At 46.6% G+C, this 26,306-nt stretch overlaps 1 protein-coding gene across 2 annotated transcripts in view; it reads left to right on the forward strand.

Moving 5' to 3' along the window:
- The window catches only part of ADTRP (androgen dependent TFPI regulating protein), a 449,162-nt gene that overhangs the window by 219,235 nt on the left and 203,621 nt on the right, over positions 1–26,306 (forward strand). The gene's annotated exons all lie outside the window — the stretch shown is intronic.

Raw genomic sequence — 26,306 nt, forward strand, 5'->3', positions numbered from 1 at the left:
ACCTTACAGGCTCGCCCGCCACCCATCGTGCAGGACACCCGCTGGACGGTATATTTATCCATCATGACAATTGTACCCGATTGGATAACACTGCCCTGGAGTGACGGATCATCACTTGCTTACCTTTAAGGTAGCAAGTACAATAGTCTCTGCCAATGTACCCCTTGCCCACAGGCTATCCAGGCAGTGGCACAGGGTGGAGGAGCAGAGCTTGGCTAGGGCCCTTAAGTTGGGCTGAGATCAGGCCAGAGAACAGGACATTTCCATGCGGAACAGCTTTGAGTTTGGGCTTTAACAGCGGAAACAGTGTCTTATGACTTTTTGGCACTACTTTGTCTTATTTGTTTTGGGTAAAAATACACAGCCTGCATATATTGAGTGTTGATCGTAAGATGTAAATCATTTCTGTCTTGCTAAAAATAACAAAAGTAATTATAAAAATAAGAAAAGCAATTAATTGTATTGTATTGAATTACGGTTAATGAAACGTGTTGTCTTGAACATGGTTGACTACAATGGAACAACTGCCTGGCTAAGAGCAAGACCACCGAATAAAGGAGATATGGATTAAAAACTAGACTTTAGGAATGATTACAATGCATATTTGTAGGATATAATTGTGTACTCAAGGGAATCAGTTGTATTTGCAAGAAAGTTGACCTTACAGTGGAAAAGTTGGCACAAAGCTTGCACACAATTGTGTAATGTTAGCCCCTGGACCAGTAATATGATCACAGTGAGAAGCTGGGTCATTGGCCTAAACACTGAAGAACTGGATGACTTTCTAGAAGGATTCTTCAAAGCAATGTTAATAGACGCTGTTGTTGATCAGATCCTTTTTAAGTAAAGGTCCCAAAACTATTTGCTCATCTCCAACAATCTAGACTGCCTCCGCATTGGGCTTTTCAGTTTAAAAAATGTGTCAAGTTTGTAATTAAATCAGTAGTATCCCAGAGTCTGTTCTGCTTGCCTCATTGACACATTGAGCTACCTACTGGAGATGTACCACTAAATAATGAAACCCAGAGCCTGGTACTTCCAGGCACTTTCTTCCATCGGAATTTTATTTTATGCAATGCACTTTGGGTGTATCAGTATTCCATGTCAAGGCAAGGACAATGTTTATTTCTTTAAACAACCCACTCAGCAGTTGCACAGGTATGCTAATCAAATAATATAGTAAGAAGATACAAAAATGAAAGTCTCACCCTAGCTAGCTTAAAATTATCCAAACTCACCCATTGTTGGATTAGCTCCAGAGCCAATGACATTTAGCAGCAGCATTTCACCTCTATGTAAAATGATTACAGGCACACCATCTAACACTGCTATTTCCCTATCTCTTCCTTCCTTTCGATACATTTTAGTAAATGGTTGTTAGACCTGACATCCATGGTGTGGTATCCCCTAACATTTTGCTCTCTGACCTCCTGTTGTCTCACTTCATTCTTGCTAGCATTGCTAGCCAGTGGTAAAGTGCAGGTGCTTTGTACTCTAAACATGGTGACATTGGCTTCCCTATTTTGGAAACATTATTCACTTCTCCAAAGTTCCATAAGAGAAATGTGCCACTAACAAAGGGATGTGTATATAGTTAAGTGCTGCAATGTACAGTGCCTCCACTCTATCTATATGGGAGGAAGCACCAGCAACACCAGTATCACTACCAGCTGTACAACAGAGGCACACACTTTCAATATTGCACTTCCAGGTGATCCAATCACTGGGAACCCACTACAACACCAAAAATGTAAATGCTCAAACAGCCCTTTACTAGGACAGAGAAGCAGTGCTTCCTTCCTGATATACTAAAAAGCAAATGGCCACATTGAAACTCCTGAATCCCAGCTTATTAGGAAAAGAGCAGGGGACGAGCAATAATAACAATAGCTTTCCTATCAACTACATCGGTTATTGACAAAGTAATGTAAGAGGCTCTCCAGTGTCAGACTATTGGTTATTGTATAGGTGTAAATGCAATACTGACTCTGCTTTTAGGTCCTCATAAGCTCCCAGGTACTCATGTGTAGTTTTAGGTGTATCACTATCTTCACTAGAGGTGTGTTCTGAGACTCATCACACATCAGATTAGTTTCTGACAGTATTGGTAGAGTCCCTCGAAGGCTGTCTGTTAGGAAATTCCACAAGGTCTGGTACTTCTTCATCTTTCCCTGTGTGTTCCTATATTTGTGACATTTTTGTCAACTGCCAGAGAATGGATGATTTGCGTTCTCTTCTTCATTGCTGGAAATCCTCTTGATGGTTAACATCAACTTCTGAAAATGGATGTCTCCACCCAGTACCACTTTTTTGGGCTTGGTGAAGAAATACAGTTGTGTTGAATTATTTCAGTTTTACAGGAGATGGGAATGTATTCCTCTCTCCCAGATCTCCCAATTTACATTTGACCTCTATAAAGGAGCACCATCAGTTTTGAACATCTATCTGATAGTCCAGAAAAATAACTGTTTTCTGTCATAGAGTGGCCAGCCTCAGAAGACCTTTCAGATCTTTATTGCAGCATTTCAGGATCGTAGCAACCACAGCTCTTGGCAGTGCCAACTTGGAGGAGACCTCTCAGATACAAAATGAGAATGCTTTAGAGTGGAAAAGTTTGATCGACCTTCAGGATTCACCACTTGGATGATCTATTGTTTTAGAAAAGGAATCATGCTGGGTTCCACACTTCTTTGAACACGGTAAAGACATGATTTTTTCAGCCATTTATTTCATTTTTGCAGGAAACAGAAGGACACGTCTCACTCTAGCTCTCTCAATTTACATTTGAACTCTAGAATGGAGGAGCTGCACTATTGAATTACTACTATATAGCCTGGAAGAATAATCACTTTACTCTTTTCTATCGCACAGTGGTTGGCCATATGTGTCTATCAGGTTCTGGGCATAAGACCGACCAAGAACCCCTAATGTCCCTCAATCTCTGGGTAGAGGTATTGGTTTGAGGAGATGCCTTTCTGAGGAACAGACGGAAAACAAAGAAAAAGGGATAAGAGAAAACCAAGACTGGAGTAACCCTCTAGGTGGAGCTGCTATCTCAATCAGTACTCTTTGTAGTATAAAATCGCTGTTGCTGTAGTTTAAGAGCCTAGCAACCACAGGCCCTGGCAGCATAGCTGGCAGAGGAGTACTGGCAAGTACACAATGATTATACACTAGAGTGTAAATGTTTTATAGACGTTCAGGAGCCACTGACTGGATATTCCATTGTTCCCAAAAAGCAGCCCTGTTGGGCCTCTCAGTCTTCTCTGGCTGGGCCACTACCCCGACGTTGCATTGCCAGCAAGGGTCTTCTGAGTTCTTCACTCTATACTTTACAAAGCACACTCTTTCGGTGAGGTTGATCACCTGTTTTTGTAGTGCTTCAGTAGCTGTCTTATGCTCGCTGTGGGAGGAATCGATTTGCCCAACACATTCTGTGAGTTTACTTTGTCCTTCTGTTAGGAGACTAAGGCCCTCATTCTGACCCTGGCGGTCAAAGACCGCCAGGGCGGAGGACCGCGGGAGCACCGCCGACAGGCCGGCGGTGCTCCAATGGGGATTCCGACCGCGGCGGTAAAGCCGCGGTCGGACCGGCAACACTGGCGGTCTCCCGCCAGTGTACCGCCGCCCCATTGAATCCTCCAAGGCGGCGCAGCTTGCTGCGCCGCCGAGGGGATTCCGACCCCCCCTACCGCCATCTAGATCCCGGCGGTCCGACCGCCGGGATCCGGATGGCGGTAGGGGGGGTCGCGGGGCCCCTGGGGGCCCCTGCAGTGCCCATGCCACTGGCATGGGCATTGCAGGGGCCCCCGTAAGAGGGCCCCTAAATGTATTTCACTGTCTGCTGCGCAGACAGTGAAATACGCGACGGGTGCAACTGCACCCGTCGCACAGCTTCCACTCCGCCGGCTCGATTCCGAGCCGGCTTCATCGTGGAAGCCTCTTTCCCGCTGGGCTGGCGGGCGGCCTGAAGGCGACCGCCCGCCAGCCCAGCGGGAAAGTCAGAATTACCGCCGCGGTCTTTCGACCGCGGAACGGTAACCTGACGGCGGGACTTTGGCGGGCGGCCTCCGCCGCCCGCCAAGGTCCGAATGAGGGCCTAAGTGGCAGATTTTTGAAAAGTTGTGCTTCAAGTGTGCCTCACACTTTCTCACGTGATGTGATGGTGGTCACTTGAGAAATTGGGTAAGGGGTTTCTGTACGAAGTCTTGTATAGAGTGATGTGTAGATTTTTCCAACCTTGTGCTTCAATCATAGATTTTGAAAATTATTTCACTGTGCTACTGGCCAAGAAAAAATTAATGTATTTTGTTTGGTTCATAAAATGCACATAGTTCCTCTGTGATCCCAACCCAGATGCGCACCGCACTGCTTATGTACCATTTACATAATGTGATCCTGTCTTTGAATAGATTGGTAAAAAAAAAGTTTCTACCTATACTCTGCTACTACATGTTTGATAGTCCCTAGTGCAAGGCAGTAGCCCATGGCTGTGCCTTTCTTTTGTATAAACTATTAGTCTGGGAACATAGGGAACTTTGTATATTCAAGATGAAATGTTGAGTTCATTATCTAGATGTACTCTTTCTTGGGGGTGCAGCTCAGTTATTTTCAATAAAGCAATTAGTGTATATTCCTCAGGTGAATGGTTGAGTATTCTTATCAAATAGTGGAACTTCTAAAGTATTTATAGCTTCTACTGAGTCTTTAAGAAAGCTTAGTGCTCCTGAGATAAACAGTTTGATGAAAATCTTCACAGAATTTCCTGATATTGGCTTTCAGGGGAGGTTAGATGGACCCTATATTCAGGGAGTTGTACTCCTTTTAAGGGAGAGACTCTTCTTCCAGTCTGTCATCCAACAGTTATCTAACTTGTGTGTCTTTGGTGAAAAGTGGGAGTTACCTTTTTGTAATGTTCTATGCTGGTCAGTTGCCAGATTACTTCTTCATTGTATGCTTTTGTGCCACTGGCCATGATAGCACCACCTTTATCTGTTATCTAGTGGCTCAATTATTAGTGAGTTATCTGGTGAAAGTGGAAGTGGCCCTTCTAAAAGGTCCTTCTTCATGTTGAGTCTTTTCCATGTGATTGATTTCTTTAAGAGCCAACTTCTCACAGGTGGATATTACTGGAGGAAGGTAACTGCCAAAGACGAACTAGATTATCCTTCAGTGACATCTGAAGATGCATGAGAGGAAAGTGATATTTCTCCTGGATTCACATGGACATTTTGTGAGCGCCTTAGGTAGCTTGTACCCTGATCACTTAGGTAGCTTTGAGATTTTTAGAAATACAAGTAATTGCACTTCCAATTCAATGAGCATTCGCTGCAGATAGAAGCAGCTTAATCAGGCTCTATATGAGTTGCCCAATTCTACCAGTCTAGGTATGCAGCTTGATAGTATTTGTTGATATGTGGGAGTGCAAGTTTCTATCTTCAGTTGAGAGCTGTAGCATGGAAAGTTTAGAGTGAGGTTTTTTCCTTGCCATAAGAACGGCCATATCACCTGATCCACTTCTAGAGCAAATGATTGATTCACCGCAATCATAATGTTTGAAATGACGAAGGTGAATGGAGGAGAATAGACATTTTAATTATCGTAGACCACCCTATATTGAATAGTGATAAGTTATGCCAGTTGGCCAAGATGGTGTGTGTCTTTTTTAGGGAAGCCATGTAATTCATTGTAAAAGAGTCTAAAAAATCATGAGTGACAAAAATGCCTAGATATCTAATGGCGTGAGTGTGGAAAAGTGTTGTTGCATCTCTGATGTACAGTGGAACAACAGAGCTTCTGATTTAGCTTGATTCATTCTATAGCCCCCACTATCTGAAAAAGATTGAATTCTAGCTAAAACATTCTGGACATCCAGGGCTGTACCTGCTAAATAGAGGACAATCTCTTTGGCAAATAACTTTAATTTTGGGGCTCCATTTAGCGGCGGTAAGATTTCAGGGTCCTGTCTAATAGGCGAGGCCAGTGGCTCCACAAACAGAACAAAAAGAGCTGGCAACATTGGACAGCCTTGGTGCATGCCCCTCCGGATTGGGATGGAGACTAATTACTATGAATTGACCCTAATCTGAGCCGTTGCACTAATATATATATTCTGCAGCATCTTGACTAATTTGAAAGGAAAGCCAAAGTGTAGCAGAATCATAAACAGGGCCTCCCATTGAATGCGATTAAACTCCTTCTCGCCATCTAACATAATTATGGCAGCTTTGATATTGTTAGTGGAGAAGTAATCTATCGCCTGGACCAGAACGTTCGTACTGATGGACCTTTCTGGCAAGAATCCATTCTGATCACCATGTACCACTGATGCTGCGGTGGGAGTGAATCTCAATGCTATAATTTTAGTGAAAAGCTTATAATCCGCATTCAGAAGACTTGTAGGGCAATAGGAGTCCAGAAGTTCAGGAGGCTTGCCTTTCTCAAGGAAACGAACAATAATTGCCTATGTAAAATCTTTTGGAATTTCGCCTCCATTCACAAATTCATTGAGTAGTATGACTAAGAAGTCTAATAACTGCATGGCGAATATCTTATAAAATTCAGACAGTATACCGCCATTGCCGCACGCTTTAGCGTTAGGAAGACTTGTGAATCCTTTCTGAATTTCTGACTGTGTAATGGGAGCTACTAAGTTTTCCCTCAGTTCGTTATCCAACGAAGGGAGCTTGATTGGATTTTGAAAATCCTTGATCATACTAAATGAAGGATTATCACTATGTGAATAAAGTTCGATGCAATGATCTAGAACGATTCTGCCAATCTGATCTAAGTCACTTGTTATAGTATTTTGCTTTGTAGCTAGGATTTCTCTAATAGACCCCTGACTATGCTTCTTCTTAAGGGACCATGCTAGGAAATGCCCAGTATGCTCGCTGTCTTCATAAATTCACTGGAAGCAAGCCATTTGGCTAATTGTATTGTGCAAAAAGAAGAAACCTCTAAGATTCTGACTTGTCTCTGCCAGTCTGGATTTGGTGTGGACCATACTTAACCTAATATCGTCCCTTCTAGCCTGTTCAAATTCTTGTTGTAAGGTGGCGATTTCCTCCCATCTTGTTCTATTCAGTCGGGCAGTGTAGCAAATACTCTCTCCCTGTACAAAGACTTTACAACCCCCAAACTGAGTAGTTGGAAGCTGTATTTTGCTTTCTTTGTAGAAAGTCAGATGGGCTACTTGCATACTGTCTATCCAGTTTATTTTGGTTAGTAAAGCTCTGTCTGGGGTCCATCGTACACTCCCCTTAACAAAGTTATTCATTCTCAAATCACGTACAGGGCGCAGTGGTCAGAAAATCGGTTCAAGAATATATCTGATCTTGCTCTTTTTGAAGTACGCAATATTAAAAAGTAGCTGATTCTAGACGCAGAATGGTAACGTCTGGAGAAACATGTCAATTTACTCCCTTTAGGGTGATCAGTTCTCCAAGGATCAATCAAAGGGAAATCCTGCCTCAGCTGGGCCAAAATGTTTGTTTATTTTGGCTTATTTTGCAGTTTGTTTCGATATGGGCAGTTGCAGTTAGGCTCTTAAACCAGATTGAAGTCGCCTCTCACTAGAATTAATCCCATAAGGGGTACTAGAATATCATAGATTTCTTTTAATGATGTTGCCTCATCTTCAATTGACCCCTAAAAACTGATTAGATGAGTTACCCAGTTACAAATTTGTACACTCTCCAGAACCCACCTGACTTTCGGGTAACGTACCACTAGCAGCACTTCTCCATCAAATCTTTTTTGATTTGATGGAGAAGTGTGTTAATAATATAGCCACATTTGCAGATGCATTGAACACCTTTGATATGAACTTTGGCATTACTCGCTGCTTAGTTGACACCTTCAAATGCGTTTCCTGAAGGAAAATTATTTCAGAGCCTGTTGACTTAAGGCAGAATAAAACTTACCTACGATTACTCTGGTTGTTGAGACCATTCATGTTACAGAAGATAAACCTCATTATCGTGCCATTAGGGCTTAGGCACATCACAACAATACTCTCTTGTTGGCGCCTCCGTGCTCTGCTTTAAAACAACCATACCAAATGTTCAAGCCTGGCTTTGGTATATCCCCCTGAGTCCTCTTTCTGAATGTGATTGCTAAAATTTAAGATGCCTTCATTCTATTATATTTACTCTCCTAATTATCCTTTTCCCCTTGATACCTCCCATTACCTTCCTCTCCCCCCTCATTACCTCCCCCTTACCTTGTCCCTGGAGCCCTCCCTGCCTGAGGCCCTCTGGAGAGATCCCGCATCCCTCATCACTGTGCCAGCCCTCCTCCACCTGATTCATGTAGAAAAATTCCCCCACCGGTCTGCCTCAGATCACTGAAGCAAGGAAAAAAAATCTCGAGCCTGCTCTATGACTGAGAAAATGTGTGCACTCCCCTTGTGCAGGGCTTTTAGTTTAGACTGTTGAATGATGCCTGAGGGGATGCCCTGCTTTTGAAAGCAGCTGGTCATAGTTTTAAATTCTTTACGCTGCCTGGCCGAGGAGACAGACGTCTGAAAATATCCTAAAGGGGACATTTTCATAAGTCTGATGCGACTTGTCTCATATGGCATTCGCTAGGATACTCTTTTTTATCCTGTAGTCCCCAAAGTTTATGATAATCGTCCGGAGAAGTTTAGCATTGGAAAGTTGAACTGAAGGGACACGGTGAGCACGCATAATTGTTAAATCGATCTTCTGCATAGCAGCTTTTGGGTAAACCTGTTTCAGAATAAGTTCCCTGTAAACCTCAAGTTGGAATGGCGTGACCTATTTTCCACATTGTTCACTTTAATTTGAAGCTCCTGTAGTTCATTCTGTAGGTTGCTTGTTAATAGCTCTATTGATCCGTTTGTGTCCTCCAAATCAGAGGTTCGTTGCTCACACCTGTAATGCAAGCTGTGGTCTGTTGTATATTAGACTGAATCAGGCTAAGTTATTGCTCAGTTTTCTTATGCACTTTCTCTTGTGAAATTTTAATTTGCTTCACTTCTGCTAGAATCTGATGAAGAAGTGTTGACCCTTCATGAAGTTCCTTGCCCCAGGAGTGCTTCCTACCTCCTACTCTGGCTGCATTCTAGCTATAGGAACTGGTGTATCTATTGCGCCTCACTCATCTCACTGCAGTTCATTCCCTGTTATTAATAACGTAGGAGCCTTGACCGTTGATTTGGGATCGGCAACATTCTTAGATTCCTCCACAATGGAACTCTCCTTTCTTGAGTTATGCCGTATCTTCCTTTCGCTGCTCTATAAATTTGTTGCTTGAGAAAAGGCCATAGGTCTGTACTTGCTTTGTTACTAACGGGCTAACAGCTGGCGAGCTTGGCTCCCTTCCTGCTGCATCCGGCCCCTGAAGGGCTTCCGTCATGGGTCGAGGGAGGTTGCTGGAGCTGTTGCTTGTATCACTCCCAGACCTTCGATCACTCCATCCAATGAAGAAACACCACTCCAGTTGGCACTCAATTCCATTGACATCTGGGTTATTTGATCACTTATGAGGCCATTTCCCCATGGCTTGAGGTTTAGTCCGCCCATTTCTGGGTGGTTCGCTTGCTCTTGCAGTACATCATGGGAAATACTATTGATAGTCAGATAATTTTGATATACTTCCTTTAGCGAAAGTGCTAGCGCGCCTGGTCCTTAGTAAGTACACTGACAAGGGGATGCGTATAGATCGATGAACCTTTTGAATCGCATGGAGTATCCTAATCATGCAGTGATTTCTGTATCAATAATCAACACCAACAGATCAATATCAACTACTTTGGAACCCAAAAGAGAAACCATATTAATCAGAAATAACCATTACTCATGAAGAAAGTTAATAATTTTTATTGCCTATTGATTACAATTCTAGTCATCGGTTAGTTCAATCTTTATTCAAAATCAAAATTTTTATAAATCCATCCTATAAAAGACATTGGCCCTCATTACAACATTGGCAGTAAATGCCGCTTACCGCCGTGCAGAAGACCGCCCGCACACCGCTGCGGCGGCGGAATTCCGCTACAGCTATCACGATCCACAGCTCGGAATCTGCCATAATACAGACACCCACACAAGTCCGCCACACCAAAGGTCAGTGATAAACTGGCGAAAACAAAACCGACACCGTCACGCCAACAGGAATACGCCCACACTATCACGACCCACGAAACCACGTGGCGGTCTTTCAACCGCGGTATTCCTTTGGCGGTTCACACCGCCACGCTCAAAATACACACACATTTACAAAACACAACCACATTGGACAAATCGAAATACACACACCTGATACACATACACACATCACTCCCACACACCCAATCCAATATAAAACACACACCTACATCACCCACAAACCCTTACTACCAAAAATTCCGAAAGAAGGCCAGAGAGAGACACCACCGGAAACAACACTAGCATCCACAGACACACAACATCATCACTCACACAACATCCACGCACTTCAAAGAACACACAACACATCCCGTCACACATCACAACACACACCACCTCACACATCACCCACACCACATCATGGCACCACAACGACACCCCAGGTTCTCTAAGGAGGAGCTCAGGGTCATGGTGGAAGAAATCATCTGGGTAGAGCCACAGCTATTCGGATCACAGGTGCAGCACACCTCCATTGCTAGGAAGATGGAGCTATGGCGCAGAATCGTCGACAGGGTCAACGCAGTGGGACAGCATCCAAGAACACGGGATGACATCAGGAAGAGGTGGAACGACCTACGGGGGAAGGTGCGTTCCGTGGTCTCAAGACACCAGATTGCAGTACAGGACTCTGGTAAGGCAAATCTTAACTATTATATCCCCCGCCCTACCTGCATGCCATCACATACCCCCACACTCACCCTCACCCCCATCACTCCAACACCTCACATATGTCCCGCTATCACAACCCACCCATCCCAACACCAAGCCCTGCATGCAACACCAAAGCAGGGACACCCATCACTAAAGCATGTCCACTACAGATACCCACACAGACCCCAAACCAAATATCACACAAGGACCTAGACAAGAATGCAAGCACTGGAGTACAGGGTCACTCACCCATTGCACACAATGGCACACACAGATGCAATAATCATGCCTTTACACCCCTGAAGTACCCCTACCCAATGTCACCAGACAGGAGGGTCCAGACATATCCAGTCCCCCCACAGAAGAGGCCCACAGTGATGACAGCATCTCTGCACAACTGGATCAAGATGGCCAGCCCAGCCCATCTGGGACCTCGGGACAGTCGGTTCCCCTGACACTGGCACAAGCCACCACAGAGCTTCCCCCCTCAGGAAACACCAGCACAGCACCCACCCAGCGGGCCCATCCCTCTGTCCCCAGGACACGTCAAGCAGCAGTGTGTCCATCACTACAGGGAACCCAGGCAAACCCACCACCCCAAGAAAATCAGAGACCTGGGGGCAGTGGCAGTGGGCACACGGTTCAGGGGACAGAAGAACAGGAAAACAGGGGAACTGGGAGGACAGCTGTGCGACCGGGGGAGGACAGGCCCAGGGAACCCACTCTCCACGAGGCCCTCTCCAACATCATGGGAGCGTACCATCATTCCCAGGAGATGATGGCAACGGTACTGGCCAACTTTCAGGAGACCCAGCGGCTACAGGAGGAACACTATCTAGGGATCAGGGAGGAACTGAAGTCCATTAACACCACCCTGGTCACCATTGTAGGTGTGCTGAAGGACCTTGTCAACACCAGGAGGGACACTGTGGCACAACAAGGGGCCCCTGACACCAGCCTGGATGATGAACAGCCCTCCACCTCTGCTGGCGCTAGTGGACAGGAGGCACCGCCACAGGACCACAACACCAGCACCCCACCCCCTGCAGATGGAGAGTCACCCCGCAAACGGTCCCTGAGATCCAGGAACAAGACAGAGAACATTGCCAAGACCTCCGCCAGGAAATGAGACCCCCCAAATGTCACCCTTCTGTCCCACTTTGTCACCCTGTCCATCCTTTAACTGCCCTTTCTCCACTTCCTATGCCCCTTTGGACAATGCACCTGTGAAACAAATAGACTGGACTCTGCCATGGACATTCCTCCACCATCACCATGGCCCATTTTACAACCTCCTCCACTAACTGCACAGAAATAAACACACCAAAACAATCTGGAGTCAGTCTGTGCTTTCACTAATGTGTAATTGCAATAACTATGGAATATAGCAAAGTCAATTTAATTGTCCACATACTGATGAAACCCAGCTGTAGGGCTGGAGGAAATATAGCAGAGGGCAAAAAGTTGGACCCACAGCTGTAAAATGGAAAGTCAGGGTCCATACTCGGGTAAAAATGACAGACTTCTGATAGCTCAAACAATAGTATGAGATGTGTGAGGCAGTGACATCTTCTTACCTGTGTCTCACTGGAAGTATTGCTGGATAACGTTGTTTCTGTTGTCGATATCCTCTTCTTCTGCCTCCTCTTCTTCACTGTCCACAGCCTCCACAACTGCCACAAGACCTCCAGCTGGACCATCCTCCTGCAGAAAAGGCACCTGTCGTCGCAAAGCCAGGTTGTGCAGCAAACAGCAGGCCACGATGATCTGGCACACCTTCTTTGGTGAGTAGTAGAGAGAACCACTTGTCATATGGAGGCACCGGAACCTTGCCTTCAGGAGGCCGAAGGTCCGTTCGATCACCCTCCTAGTTCGCCCATGTGCCTCATTGTAGCGTTCCTCTGCCCTTGTCCTGGGATTTCTCACTGGGGTCAGTAGCCATGACAGGTTGGGGTACCCAGAGTCACCTGCACATTTCGAGGGACAACTGTTAGACACACACTAACCCGTAGGGACAACACCATACCCAGAGGCCTATTCACACTGTATAAGGTCCTTGTCCTCACCTATTAGCCACACACTGTACCTCTGGAGTTGCCCCATCACATAAGGGATGCTGCTATTCCTCAGAATGTAAGCGTCATGCACTGAGCCAGGAAATTTGGCATTCACATGGGAGATGTACATCGAATGATAGCTTTTCCGGTTTCTGTACACCTGTTCACTCCTGCGTGGGGGTATCAAGGCCATATGTGTCCCATCAATGGCACCTATGATGTTGGGGATATGTCCCAGGGCATAGAAGTCACCTTTCACTGTAGGCAAATCCCCCACCTGAGGGAAAACGATGTAGCTGTGCATGTGTTTCAGCAGGGCAGACAACACTCTGGACAGCACGTTAGAGAACATTGGCTGGGACATCCCTGATGCAATGGCCACTGTTGTTTGAAAAGACCCACTTGCCAGGAAATGGAGTACTGACAGGACCTGCACTAGAGAGGGTATCCTTGTGGGATGGCGGATAGCTGACATCAGGTCTGGCTCCAACTGGGCACACAGTTCATGGATTGTTGCACGATCAAGTCTGTAGGTGACTATTACGTGTCTCTCTTCCATTGTCGACAGGTCCACCAGCGGTCTGTACACCGGAGGATGCCGCCATCTCATCAACTGACCCAGCAGACATGCCCTATGGAAGAGAACAGCGAGCAGAGTCAGCCTACACTGAGGTATCACAAAATGTAATTTGCACACATTTATTAATCCACAATGTGCCGGTTACTGTGTGTATGCAAGGCCTAGATAGGTGTGACGCAGTTAATATTAATGCCATGTGGCCCCCTGAAATGGCGGCTCCCTGACCTGTAAGGTGGGACAAGGGGATATGAGGTAACTGCGCTGGCGTTCTACACCGTCGCAGTAGGCAGTCGAAGACCGTGGCGCAATCCTGCATTGGTTAACATTGGACCCTATGGGTCCGAGGAGCCAATGACGATGTACTACGGCAGTGACGGTACGCACTGCCACGGACGTGACCGCCATTTTCTGTCTGTTCACTCACTTGATACCTGACCTTCAACAGAAGAGGACCTACACTGCAAGTGCTGCTGTGACCTCAGTCTGGAAGCGACGATGGCTCATGTGTCTGGGGAAAGGGCCCCTGCCTTCACTTCGGAGGAGTTGGAGAAATTAGTGGATGGGGTCCTCCCCCAGTACACACAACTGTACGGTCCCCCAGACAAACAGGTGAGTACACTGTGAGCATGCTGCATGGACAATGCCTGTTTGGAGTGGTGTGGATGGAAGATACATGGGGGGGAGGACTGAGGCCTACATGAGCGGACGGTGAGTGTATGTGCGTCAGGGCAAGGGTGGGAACGCCTACCAGAAGAAGGATATTTGGCGTGCCATCGCCAAGGACGTCCGGACCCTGGGGGTCCACCACAGACAGAGCACCCACTGCCAGAAAAGATGTAAGGACATTCGCAGCTGGAGCAAGAAGACGGCGGAGGCCCAGCTGGGGATGGCCTCCCAACGTGGGAGGGGTGCCCGTCGCACCATGACCCCCCTGATGTTCCGGATCCTGGCGGTGGCGTATCTGGAGTTGGATGGGCGCTTGAGGGCATCACAGCAGCCACAAGGGGGTGAGTACATTCACATTCATCTGACTCTGCGCGCATTATGATGTGTCTGGGTGGGGGAGGTGGGCAATGGGTTCCCCTAGGCCAGGGCGAGCTTGGTAGGCAAGGTCCCTTGAGAGGCAGGTTGAGTGGAACCCCAACCCCACTAGTGGTTAGTGCCATCTACACCTGGCTCCTGTGACTTCCATGTGTGCAGCAATCAGGCTTAAGCCTTGTACCCCATGGGCATGTGAATAATCTAGGAACAATAAGTGCATGGCGTAGTGCAGAGGGCTGCTGTGTCTGTAGTGTCCGCCGACGGTAGTGGTGTTGCATGCATTGAACATGTCTTTCTTCTGTCTTCCCACCCACTTTTTGTGGTCTCCGTGTTCTTGTGTGCAATAGCATCATCAGGCAGAGGAGCAGTGGCACCAGAGCAGGAGGGAGCTGCATCTCACTTGGCCCTGGAGGGCGAAACAATGGAGTCAGAAGCCACCAGTGGGACGGAGGGTGAGGGGAGCTCCACGGCGGGGACATGAGGTGACAGCAGTGACAGCGACTCCTCTGATGGGAGCTCCCTTGCGGTGGCGGGCCTCTCTGTGCCCCCCCATCAACAGGTACAGCTGCCACCCCCCCTACCAGCACCGACCTCCCATCAGCCCCTCAGCGTGTATCCCGTGCCCGCTCACCCAGGAGGGTGGGCATCTCCTTCGCCCCAGCCCCCTCAGGTCCTGCCCCAGTCAGCCCTGTTGCCCTCAGTGAGGAGGCTATTGACCTCCTGAGATCCCACACTGTTGGGCATTCTACCATTCTGAATGCCATCCAGGGTGTTGAGAGGCATTTGCAACAAACAAATGCATACCTGGAGGGCATTCATCCTGGCCAGGCAGCCCAACATAGAGCATTTCAGGCTCTGGCCTCAGCACTGATGGCAGCCATTGTCCTTGTGTCCAGCCTCCCCCTCCAACTTCTCCACCCAGACCCAATCCCCTGTACCTCAGCCTAACCCAAGCACACCATCAGACCAGCATGCACACACCTCAACACACAAAAGCGTCTCAGGCAAACATAAGCACCACACATCCCACAGGCAGTCACACAAGCATCATACCCATGCAGACATATCAACATCCACTACCTCCACTGTGTCCTCCTCCTCCACGTTCCCCTCCTCCCTCCCAGTCTTGTCTCCACTCACACCTGCATGCACTACATCTTCAGCCACTACCTCCATCACCAGCACCCCCATCACCACACACCACTCACGTGCAATCACCACTACCACTCACACATCCCCTGTGTCCTCTCCCAGTGTGTCAGTGAGCCCTCCTCTCAAAGTACACAAACGCAGGCACACACCCACCCAACAGCCATCCACCTCACAACAGCCTCCAGCCCATGCACCTTCACCCAAATTCAGCAGACGTACACCTCCTACAACCACTACCTCTTCCTCCACTCCCAAACCCCCTCCATCTACCCGTCCCAGTGTGTCTAAAAAACTTTTCCTGGCTAATATTGACCTCTTCCATACACCTCTGCCCCGTGCATCCCCTAGGGCCAGGCTTTCCAGGTCCCAACCCAGCACCTCAGCCACCACATCCCCTGGCACAGTGGTGCCAGCAACTGCGGGCTATTGGAGTGCACCAACCATCAGGGCTGCCAGTGTGCCACAGAGCGAGGGCAAGGACATTCCGCCACCTGCCAAGCTAAAAAAGTTGCCCACATCCCGGAGGTAGAAGCAGAAAACACCTGCCACCAAGGGGTGAGGGAAAACGAAAGGGGATAGTGGCAAGACAGCTGCGCCATCATCAAAGGTGGGGAAGGGCCAGAAAATGAAGGGCAGGTCATGAGAGACAATGGTGGCACCGACTGAGGGACCAGTGTCTCACCTTCTTTCCACATCGACACTACCTGTACGGCAGAGAACACCGCCACCTGCACTGTTGCCACAGAGCCTGCTGCCAGCACCGCTGCCACAGAGCCCACTGCCAGCACCACTGCCACAGAGCCCGCAACCAGCACTGCCGCCACAGAGCCCTCTTCCAGCACCGCTGCCACAGAGCCCACAACCAGCACCACCGCCACAGAGCCCGCCGCCAGCACCGCTGCCACAGAGCCCGCCACCAGCACCGCTGCCGCAGAGCCCGCAACCAGCACCGCCACCACAGAGCCCGCTGCCAGCACCGCTGCCACAGCGCCCACCGCCAGCACCGCTGCCACAGAGCCCGCAACCAGCACCGCCGCCAGAGAGCCGCCGCCAGCACCGCTGCCACAGACCGCGCCGCAAGCACCACCGCAACTGACACCGCCGCAAGCACCGCCAGCGGCCCGCGACATCCTGAGCCAGTGGCACCACCGCAGACATGGCTGCCATCCCCAGTGGTCAGTCGTCCGAGGCTGGTGGTGAGCTCCAGGAGCCTGGGCAGCTTCCATGAAGCATCACTTTCAATGGAGAAAGGCTTCCACTACCTCAGTCCTTGGCAGGATGAAGCACTCTGGGCACAAAGCCCCCTCCAGAACCAGTGGAGTATCACATCCACTACCTCAGTCCTTGGCAAGATGAAGCACTCTGGGCACAAAGCCCCTTCCAGAACCAGTGGAGTATCACATCCACTACCTCAGTCCTTGGCAGGATGAAGCACTCTGGGCACAAAGCCCCCTCCAGAACCAGTGGAGTATCACATCCACTACCTCTGTCCTTGGCAGGATGAAGCACTCTGGGCACAAAGCCCCCTCCAGAACCAGTGGAGTATCACATCCACTACCTCAATCCTTGTCAGGATGAAGCACTCTGGGCACAAAGCCCCCTCCAGAACCAGTGGAGACTGTTATCCACTTGAGAGACTGTGGCTTTGCACTCCCTAGGATAAAGCAGTGGGCAACCCACCCACTGAAAAGACTTGTGAGACTGTGGCTTTGCACTCCCCAGGATAAAGCAGTGGGCAACCCACCCACTAAAAAGACTTGTGAGACTGTGGCTTTGCACTCCCCAGGATGAAGCAGTGGGAAACCCACCCAATGAAAAGACTTGAGAGACTGTGGCTTTGCACTCCCCAGGATACATCAATGGGCATCCGCTCACACTCTGCCGGTCGAGCTAATTACTTCCCTGATATATTTTTAGTGTATGCTCAAACATAGTCAGTTATGCCATCCAGTGGTGCTAGGCCACCCCATTTCTTGCTTCCGGCAGACACTTCCCCTCAAATGCCCAACGGTACCTTATTTATGCAGCATATGAAGCTGAAAGGCTTCTATTGAATCAAGATAGAAGAGTGTCGTCCTGCCCGCAGTTCTGATGATGGGTTACAACTGGACCCGGTTGCCCCTCTCACTAGTCTGGTGGTGCGTTGGCTACTTTCCGAGCCTTCATGGTGCCCGCTCACTCCTTAAGCCTTAGTAAGACTTTCTCTCATCAAGCTATTTGGCAATCAAGCAGCGGGGGCATCCTTATGGTCTCTTGAGGGGCTTGATATAGAGTGCTATTACACAATGCTGGTAGCTGAAGTGCTGAGAGGGTATGCTTGGGGTGTGAAGTTTACTGCATGTAGCGGAGCGCGCGGAGCAGGATGCTATAGACCTTCCATTTTGAATTCTGTCATCTGCCATAAGCGCCGGAGCAGCCTCAGCCATGGAGCATGACGGGTGCTCAACGTGACTCCATTTCTGAAACAAATGTGTTAGCTTTTTAAGAAAGAACCTGTTTTTGTTGCCGTCAATTAACTGCTCTGTTTTTGCACAGTATGTTTTTTTCGAAATCATTTTATTTACTTAATTTGTTTTTGTGATCTTTTGTGATACTTTGCATACTTTAAAGCAATTTGTTTCAGGAAAATCGGGGACTGAATCAAATATCAATGCGAAACAAATGGGTTGTCAAAGTCTGCCACATTCACTTTTGGGCAAACTCGTTTCCACAGTTCTCATTTCTACATTATTTTGCAAATGGAGACAAAAAAAGAAAATAGAAGGTTTTTTACGTCATTTAACCATGTTTTGCATGTGAAGAAGTGCAAAATGATTAAGGTGCAATTGCACTTAATCTGAAGTATAAGAAGTAGAAAATCCACTGAGCTAAGGTCAGGTATAATCAATACATATTAGATTTCTACACATTCCCATGCATATTTTGCGTAAATTGTGTGAATCCTAAAAATGTAGAGTTTCTGAATTATAGTACTTTTTGTTAAACAGATAGAAATGCATGCCTTCATATGTCTGCCTCCAAGGAGTCAGTCCCACTAAGTGAATCTGTCATTCTACATCCTATAGAGGGGCTCACTGGGGAAGGGTTCTTCTCTAAGAACATTTTGGAATAATTATGTCTGAAATGGTGCACTTTACATCCTGATTTGATATAAATATCCAGGCTCTGAAGAGACACTAATAAAATATTTGATTTCCTTTTTAGTGTTGGGAATCACCATCCTCCCAAAGAAATATTGAATATGTGGCTGCAGAACAGTTGATATTTCAACGTAATGCCCCTTAAAAGTTGATGAGAGTTGCATTACAGGCAAAAAGAAAATATGTTTATGCAAAGGCATGAGGTCTAAAGATTTCCAAAATGTTTTAGCATTTTTCTTGCCTTCCTTTTTACCTCCAGCCACTTCTGAGAAGACCCCCAGTTATATATTACATTGCAGTGTACTGGAGTTCTATTTATATAGTGCTTACTATCCCTGATGAGGTATTGAAGTGCATTACAGAAAGTAGCATGCTACTCTGGAAGCCAGGTTAGGGGCCTTTCTAGTGTTTATTGGTTACTCTCTGCTATGCATGTGGTCCAGATTTTTTGTGTTGGATGAAATTCATAAAGGTTAGGTGTATTTGTTAGTGGGAGGTATCTAAGTCAATGTAAATGGCTGGCGTGATGAATAGAATGGAAATGAGTCATTGTTAAGTTGCAGGGATATGGTGTCAAAGAAGATGGTGTTGTTACCTGTGAAATGAGGTGTAGGCAATTTGCAGAATTACAACAGAGAATAAGGCAGACAATTGTGTGACTTAAAGTAGACTACACTGAGAGAGAATAAGGTGTGCAAAGGTTTTTGAAAGTAAAGTGTTTAATGCAGAATTTTAAGATTATAGTGGGAATATGTTTTTTGGTATAGCATGAAATCTGGGAATGTAAAGCTGTAGAAAGAAATTGTATATAATTCTCACAATGAGAGGTTCTACACAGGTCTTACAGATTCATAGAGCAATGGTGCTGCTCAATAACTTAGAGGTGATAGGATTAGACAGATGGAAAATTAAAAGTTGTAATTCTCTCACAAGCACAAGCTTTAGAGACTGGAAATAGACAAATACTATAGGTGCAGACAACAGTTTTACTGCTCCCCGACATAGAGGTCACTGGAGCAAATAGCTGTTAAGTTATACCAACCTTGCATGCATGGAGAGAAGTAATGATAACATAAAACAGCTTTAACAGTAGGAATGATGAACTGCTTTCACAAACATCGTGAAACAATATCCAAAGCAGTAAGTGACTCTGCTACCAAGGATCCAAGAGACTTCACCTTGCCCCCACCTACCAGGTGACCCAAGTAGACAGCATAACCCTGCTCTATCGGGCACTTACTGGCCTTGATAGTCAGGCTTACCTTCTGAAGGGCCTGAAACACTGCCTGGAGGTGGGTCGCATGGTCATCCCAAATGAAGCTGAAGATGGTAATGTCATCCAGATACACAGCATTGAACTCCTCCTAATCTGCCAAGACCCCTTTGACCAACCTCTGGCAGGTGGCAGTGGCATTATTTAAACCAAAAGGCATCACTTTAAACTGGAAGTGGTTTTCTGGGGTGGACAATGAATATTTCTACTTGGCCTCCTCAGTTGAATCAATCTGGCAGTATCCAGATACAGTATGTATGTACTGCCAGAAACTTGACAGCTCCCAACCAATCTATGAGCTCATCAGCTCGGGATAGGGTGTACATCAGTCTTGCTGATTGAGGGCCCGATTCATAAAGGTAAACTTAGACTTCTGGTCTAAGTTTAGACAAAAAGTCTAAGTTTACAACTTTTCATTATTCACAAAGGTAAGTTAGGAGTAGTGTCTTTATGTCCGCCCTTGGGGCGGATGATCTGCACTCGGGGTGGATTATCCGCTCTTGGGTGGATTATCTGCATTTGGACTTGAATTATTGTAACTACACACACCTGCACACTATCAATACCACCTGCAACCCTGCACCAAAAACTAGATAAAAGCAGCACACATCCAAGGCTCTGGTTTTTTCACGCCAAAACTGTGTCTGCCTGCTCTGAAGACATGTTACCCCTCAGGAGGAAGAAAAATTATACAGTATCCTCCCTACTGCAGCTGTGCCTCACAGAAGGTACCCCTATGGCAGCAGTTGACCACGGCTTTCACTGCATTGGGGGAGGATATACGTACAGTGAAACATATTAAGAAGAAGTGGCAGGATGAGAAGAGGAGGGGGCGAAGGTGAAATACAGCAGGATAGAGGTGGCCAGAGCTCTTCCAGGTTTACAAACTAGACCCTGCCTCCAACTCTCCCCACTTGAGAAGGACGTCCTTTCCACCCTAGACCCCCATCTGCTCCATGGGATGCCTTTGAGTGATGACCTCAATGTGGTGCCAGGTAATATGTGATGATCCTAACAATGACACTAAATGATCAATATCTGTGATACACTACAAATGTGACCATGAATGTTGTCCCAAGTATGTGCAATTTGCATGGTGAGATAGATCCTGATGTGCCTCATTTAGCCCATTGCACTCCAAGTCCCAGAATCATTTGCGATGGAAATTGCAACTTCCAATTCCTCATTCTCAAACAGTGGCCCTTACTGCTGCCTCATCCACTTAACACTGGTAAGTGGCAGTAGACAATGTCTGTCATTCACTTACCATTTCTGTTGCCATGTAGATGCAATTGTGTACATATGTGACAGGTTGCATATATGCAAAAAACCTGGCTAGGTCTGATGACCTTTCTTTTTTGTTGCCACAAACGGCCAGAGTTCAGTCACGCACAGGAGCACAGGTACCTACACCATCAGGCAGGTAACGTCATAGAGCACATCCACCATAACATCAGCACAAACTGGTCCTCAAATATGGTCAGAAGAGGGTCCAAACTCCGTAATTGTGCTCAGTCTACTCATAGATATATTACATGGAATCCATAAACTGTATCAAACCTGTGAAATGAACTAGGAAATATTGTGTAACATGTGTCAATTAGAATGTAAACAGAAAACACACATATCATTGTAGGACCTGTGACATTGTCCAGAAATAAACAGCAGTGAACTCTGCTACATGTATGGGTGTGACATCTGGTCAGGCACCACACACTGGGCAGATGTCGGACCCTGGTAAATACACCTAAAAATGACTTTACCAAATGCTTATGGTCCTAAACTGTGGATTAAATCTCAGCAGTTTGTGGTGTGTGTCTAATATCACTGGTGTCACTTATCTCCATATGCTCACATGTGGCTCATAACAGTATAGCACATCTTAACATGTTGACTAATGAAAGGTTGACTCCACATGTATGTGTACAATACTTACATAAGTGCTAATATTGGCCCCCATATAGGTGGATTTGGCGGAGGTCAGTGCAGCAAGTCTTAACGTTACAAGTCATTACATCTCACCTCAGGAAGTGTAGGGTTTTTGCACAAACCCATGCTTACATGGTTCTGCCACTCTGGGGAAGTGTCAAAATCCATGAGCGCTGTGTGGGAACACCACAAAAATGCTCATGGAACGCCACCCAAGTGCAGATTAAGGCAACACAGCGATTTGCACAGCCTTGCCTTACTCCATAGCTAGGAGTCCACACAAAGCCATGCAAAGGGGCTTGGTGTGGCTTCCTAGATTTGATATAGTAGTTTGTGCAGCCAGAACCGCACAAACAGTGTTGCTCTTGTAGCTCAAAGGGCTCAAAATTATGCACCCAAGTCTCTTATGGAGAGGAGTAGTCACAATTGGCTTGTATGCCCATGACATAGATACTCACTGACAAACTACCAGGCACCAAAAGGTATAGTAATGATGTGGATGAGGGGTGCAATGATGCCAGCAGGCTGGCAGTTGGGGAGGGGGTTGTGGCATGTAAGGTGATTGTAGAGGAAGTGAAGCATATACATCTAGTGGTTGAAATGCACAACACGAAACCAATAAAGGTGGGGATCTGTCCAGTTTCTCTAACTGACCAAATTGTGTGCCAATTTATTTTTTTTCAATTCCCCCTCTTTTACCTCATTATCACAAATAAGCAAACTCTGGAATATAGGACTTCTGTGTTCTGTACATGACCATATCCAGTGTCAGGTAAAATTGATCATGATGTTGTCCATGTACATTAAGAACACAGGCCAGCAAAGGAGTGTCAAAAAGCAAAAAGGGGGAGGGGCTTGAGAATACGGGAGATCTGGAAATTGAGTCCTGGTCCTGTGTATAGTACTCCCATCTAACGCATAAACAAAAAAGTATACACAATTCCACTAGAAAAAGGGTGGAAGAAGGGGGGTAAAGTGGATCCCTATACCTCAAAGGGAAAAAGGGAGAAGAAGTTCCCTGAGAATTCAAATAATTCAGAACAAAAGCCCACACTCACCAATTGGTGACATGCTTCATCATTGGGCTATGCTCCTCATCAGGCCAGCACTGCAATGCCTGGCGGCTCCGCGAGGGGGCTCTTTGCCAGAGATCTTTTGACAGTAAATGGTTGCCGGTCATTATATACTGTTGTGCAGGATTGGTATGCAAAAAGAAAAAGAGTGCTGTTAAAAATGATCAGAGGTAAAACATAATTTATTGGGATATCTAACCTCTTTCATGATTACAAACAAGAGTGAGGGGAGAGAACAACGTTAGATCTAGTCTCCCCAAAAGAACTGTGTGAATATGAGCCACTGTTGGGAAGATGTGTGCATTTGGCCCCCCTTGAAAATGTTGGTCCCATTTTGTATGAGACATGTATCCCAAAGTCAGCCTTTATTCCAAGGCACATTAAATAATATTTTACACTGATAAAACACACACAAAAGGCATACATGATACAGCATCCAACACCCAAAGGCTTCTTGTACCCCCACTGGGCATTGTCGGACCCATTCCTTTGCCATTCCACATAGCAGTTATAAGGCCCTTGGTTCACCAGTCATGGTGTTGGCATTGCATATATTCATTCAAATGCAAGCAAGAGGCTAATTTCTTCTGTGGTGTTCATAGCACTACATGTCCCATGATGCACTCTGTTTAGTGCAATCAATGTGCTACAATGAGGGATTGGCCTTGTAAGCACTAGTGGTGGAGGCTTCTCAGTCATTGCACTTGGGGCAGATCTCCACAATGGGGATTCCAAGTGAGGGGACCCATTGTGAATCAGGCCCATGTATGTGTTTCTGGATTTCATCCTTATTCAGTAGGAAGCAGCAGTCCAAGCCCCCTTTAATACGGATTCAGCCTCTCCTCCAAGCAGGATCCTCCTCCTTCTTGTTGCACTGGTGAACCCACCTCATCTAACATGGGTTAGGGACCTGAAGACAAGGTATATACTCATTCAATAAAACTGATATGAACATACTCACTGAGGGGGTGCATGATAGATAGTCTCAGCATTATGTGGGCCCAGAGAAACAGATGCGTGCTACTGTACAATGAGATCTGGGGCCTTATCACACATAGGACACACTTTCTCTGTTTGCGCCACGGCAGAGCTTAAAAAAGGTGCACCATTAAACAGAGAAAGTGCACCCTATTACATTGAATGCACTGCCCCCAGGGCAGCCGCAAACTCGCGCTGCCCTGGGGGCAGCTCAGTCGCCTAAAAAACAGAGGAGCAGCCGCTCTGTTTAGCACTATGCAGACATCAACCTGCATGCACATTTAAGGGGGTTTAGAGATGTCCTTGCAGGTAGGTGCAATAAGTGACAACACCCAACTGCAAAGGCATGTCTGTGGATTCTGTAGGACCACCTTCCTACCCTTCAGAGGGCTGCAAACAGGGGATGCACTGACAGTGCCCCACCTTTTATGTGGTTTTATATGGCGCACTGTCAGTGTACCTCCTAACAGCTTCTTTTCCTCTGCACCTGCATCTACTATATGACATGGATGCAGTGGCAAAGGGATTCCTTCATTTGCTTGAGGCTATGCCCCATGCTAATGAGTGGATACCTGCTGGTGGTAGTGCAGGCACTATATGTACGCCAGTGCTATCTGTAGTGCAGAAAGGGCACTGCTGCTCTTTCTGTACTACAGACGTGCCTTGGGGGTACACAGAGCGGTGCACTTTCATGTTGCACACCTGGGGCACTTTGTAGCATACAGCCAATGGAGTTTATTTACCGCAGTGTAGTGTGTCTTTTTACCTGTGATAGGCCTAGATGTGCTATTAGAGCAGAGTGTATTTGTGTTAGTACACTTCCAGCTCAGAGAGTGGCAGCCACTCCATGTCATATATCTTGTAATGTACCTGTTGAGTTAACATGAGACAGTGACATGTCATCATAGGGGTACATTAGAACTGCATGTGTGATGCATTCTACATTACACGCAATACAAAATACTTAGCAATGTTTGAATGTGACCAGTAGTAATCACACAGCTCTGCCAAGTTTCCTTGGTCCATTCATGATGTGCTGATCCAGGCCAAATGATCAGGATGAATTCGGGGACCTGTAGTGTTTGTCACTTCATAGTGAAACATGAACACAAGTCCCAGTTTCCACCATATTTAACCACAGGCCTGAAGTTGTACATCACATGAGCAGCTGGCAAACATTGCAGATATGAGCATGGACTATCCATGGACTACCCATGTCTTTACACTGGTCCATTTGTACTATGATGTACCTATGACATACATGTGGCCACACTGCCACACGGTTTGCATCACACACACATACAAGGGGGCTGATTCACAAAGGGACTCAGCCCTCATGGCAGACGCCCCTAGTTGTGTGGAAGTCTCCACACTTGGCGCAGGATCTCTACACTGCAAGATCTCATTGCAGTAATTCCGCCTTGTATACAGAAACGCACCGAACCCTCTGTGTGGCACCTCTCCCCCGAAGGCAGAGGTCCTTTGTGAATTAGACCCCTCTTATGAAACTGTCCAGGGAGGTCTCACATATGCTTACATTTAATTCCCTGAATCAATGGAGCCCTTAGAGATGTTGTTCCCAAAATCCCTGACGTGCACATAACGTTTTGCATGGTCAATCTTTTGTCTGCTGTCAACGGCTGTTGTTTACAGACATCATGTATGGCTTACAAAATAGTCTCAGGATGGAATTTGTGGACAGAGCGGTGAAAGGTCCGACTATCAACATTGACAACAGACTGTAAACCAAATGAAGGCCATGACACAACAGGTAGCTCAGGTGAAACTTTTTTTAACCAGCGGGTCATGCCCTCTGTTTTGTACAATGGTCCGGTTCCCCAGATTCATATCTAGATGAGGGTCCAGAGGTATGTGTAAACCGTGATTTCATGCTATGTTGTGCAAAACACAAAAGGCTACTCTAATCTTGCACACAACTTGAGGAGCACAACACCCCCCCGCACAGTCAAGACATCTTAATCTTGTCTTTAGGAGACCAAAACTGCGCTCAATAATGGCCCATGTATGTTTGTGTACCCTATTGTACCTCCACTGAGGTACAGTGGTTGCACATCTGTTTGGTGTGAGGAGATGAGGGGAGAGTGCATATGCAATATCACCTGAGGAGAGTAATGAAATAATATTTTACATCCCTCTTCCATCTGTACAGTACATGATCTAGGAAATGGTATATGCTGTGTCTGTTGGGGGCATGTAAGTAGCATGAGGATTATTATTGTATGATGGTTGTGTATATTAA

The sequence above is a fragment of the Pleurodeles waltl genome, chromosome 2_1 (genome assembly GCF_031143425.1).
Source record: "Pleurodeles waltl isolate 20211129_DDA chromosome 2_1, aPleWal1.hap1.20221129, whole genome shotgun sequence".
Classification (NCBI taxonomy): Eukaryota; Metazoa; Chordata; class Amphibia; order Caudata; family Salamandridae; genus Pleurodeles; species Pleurodeles waltl.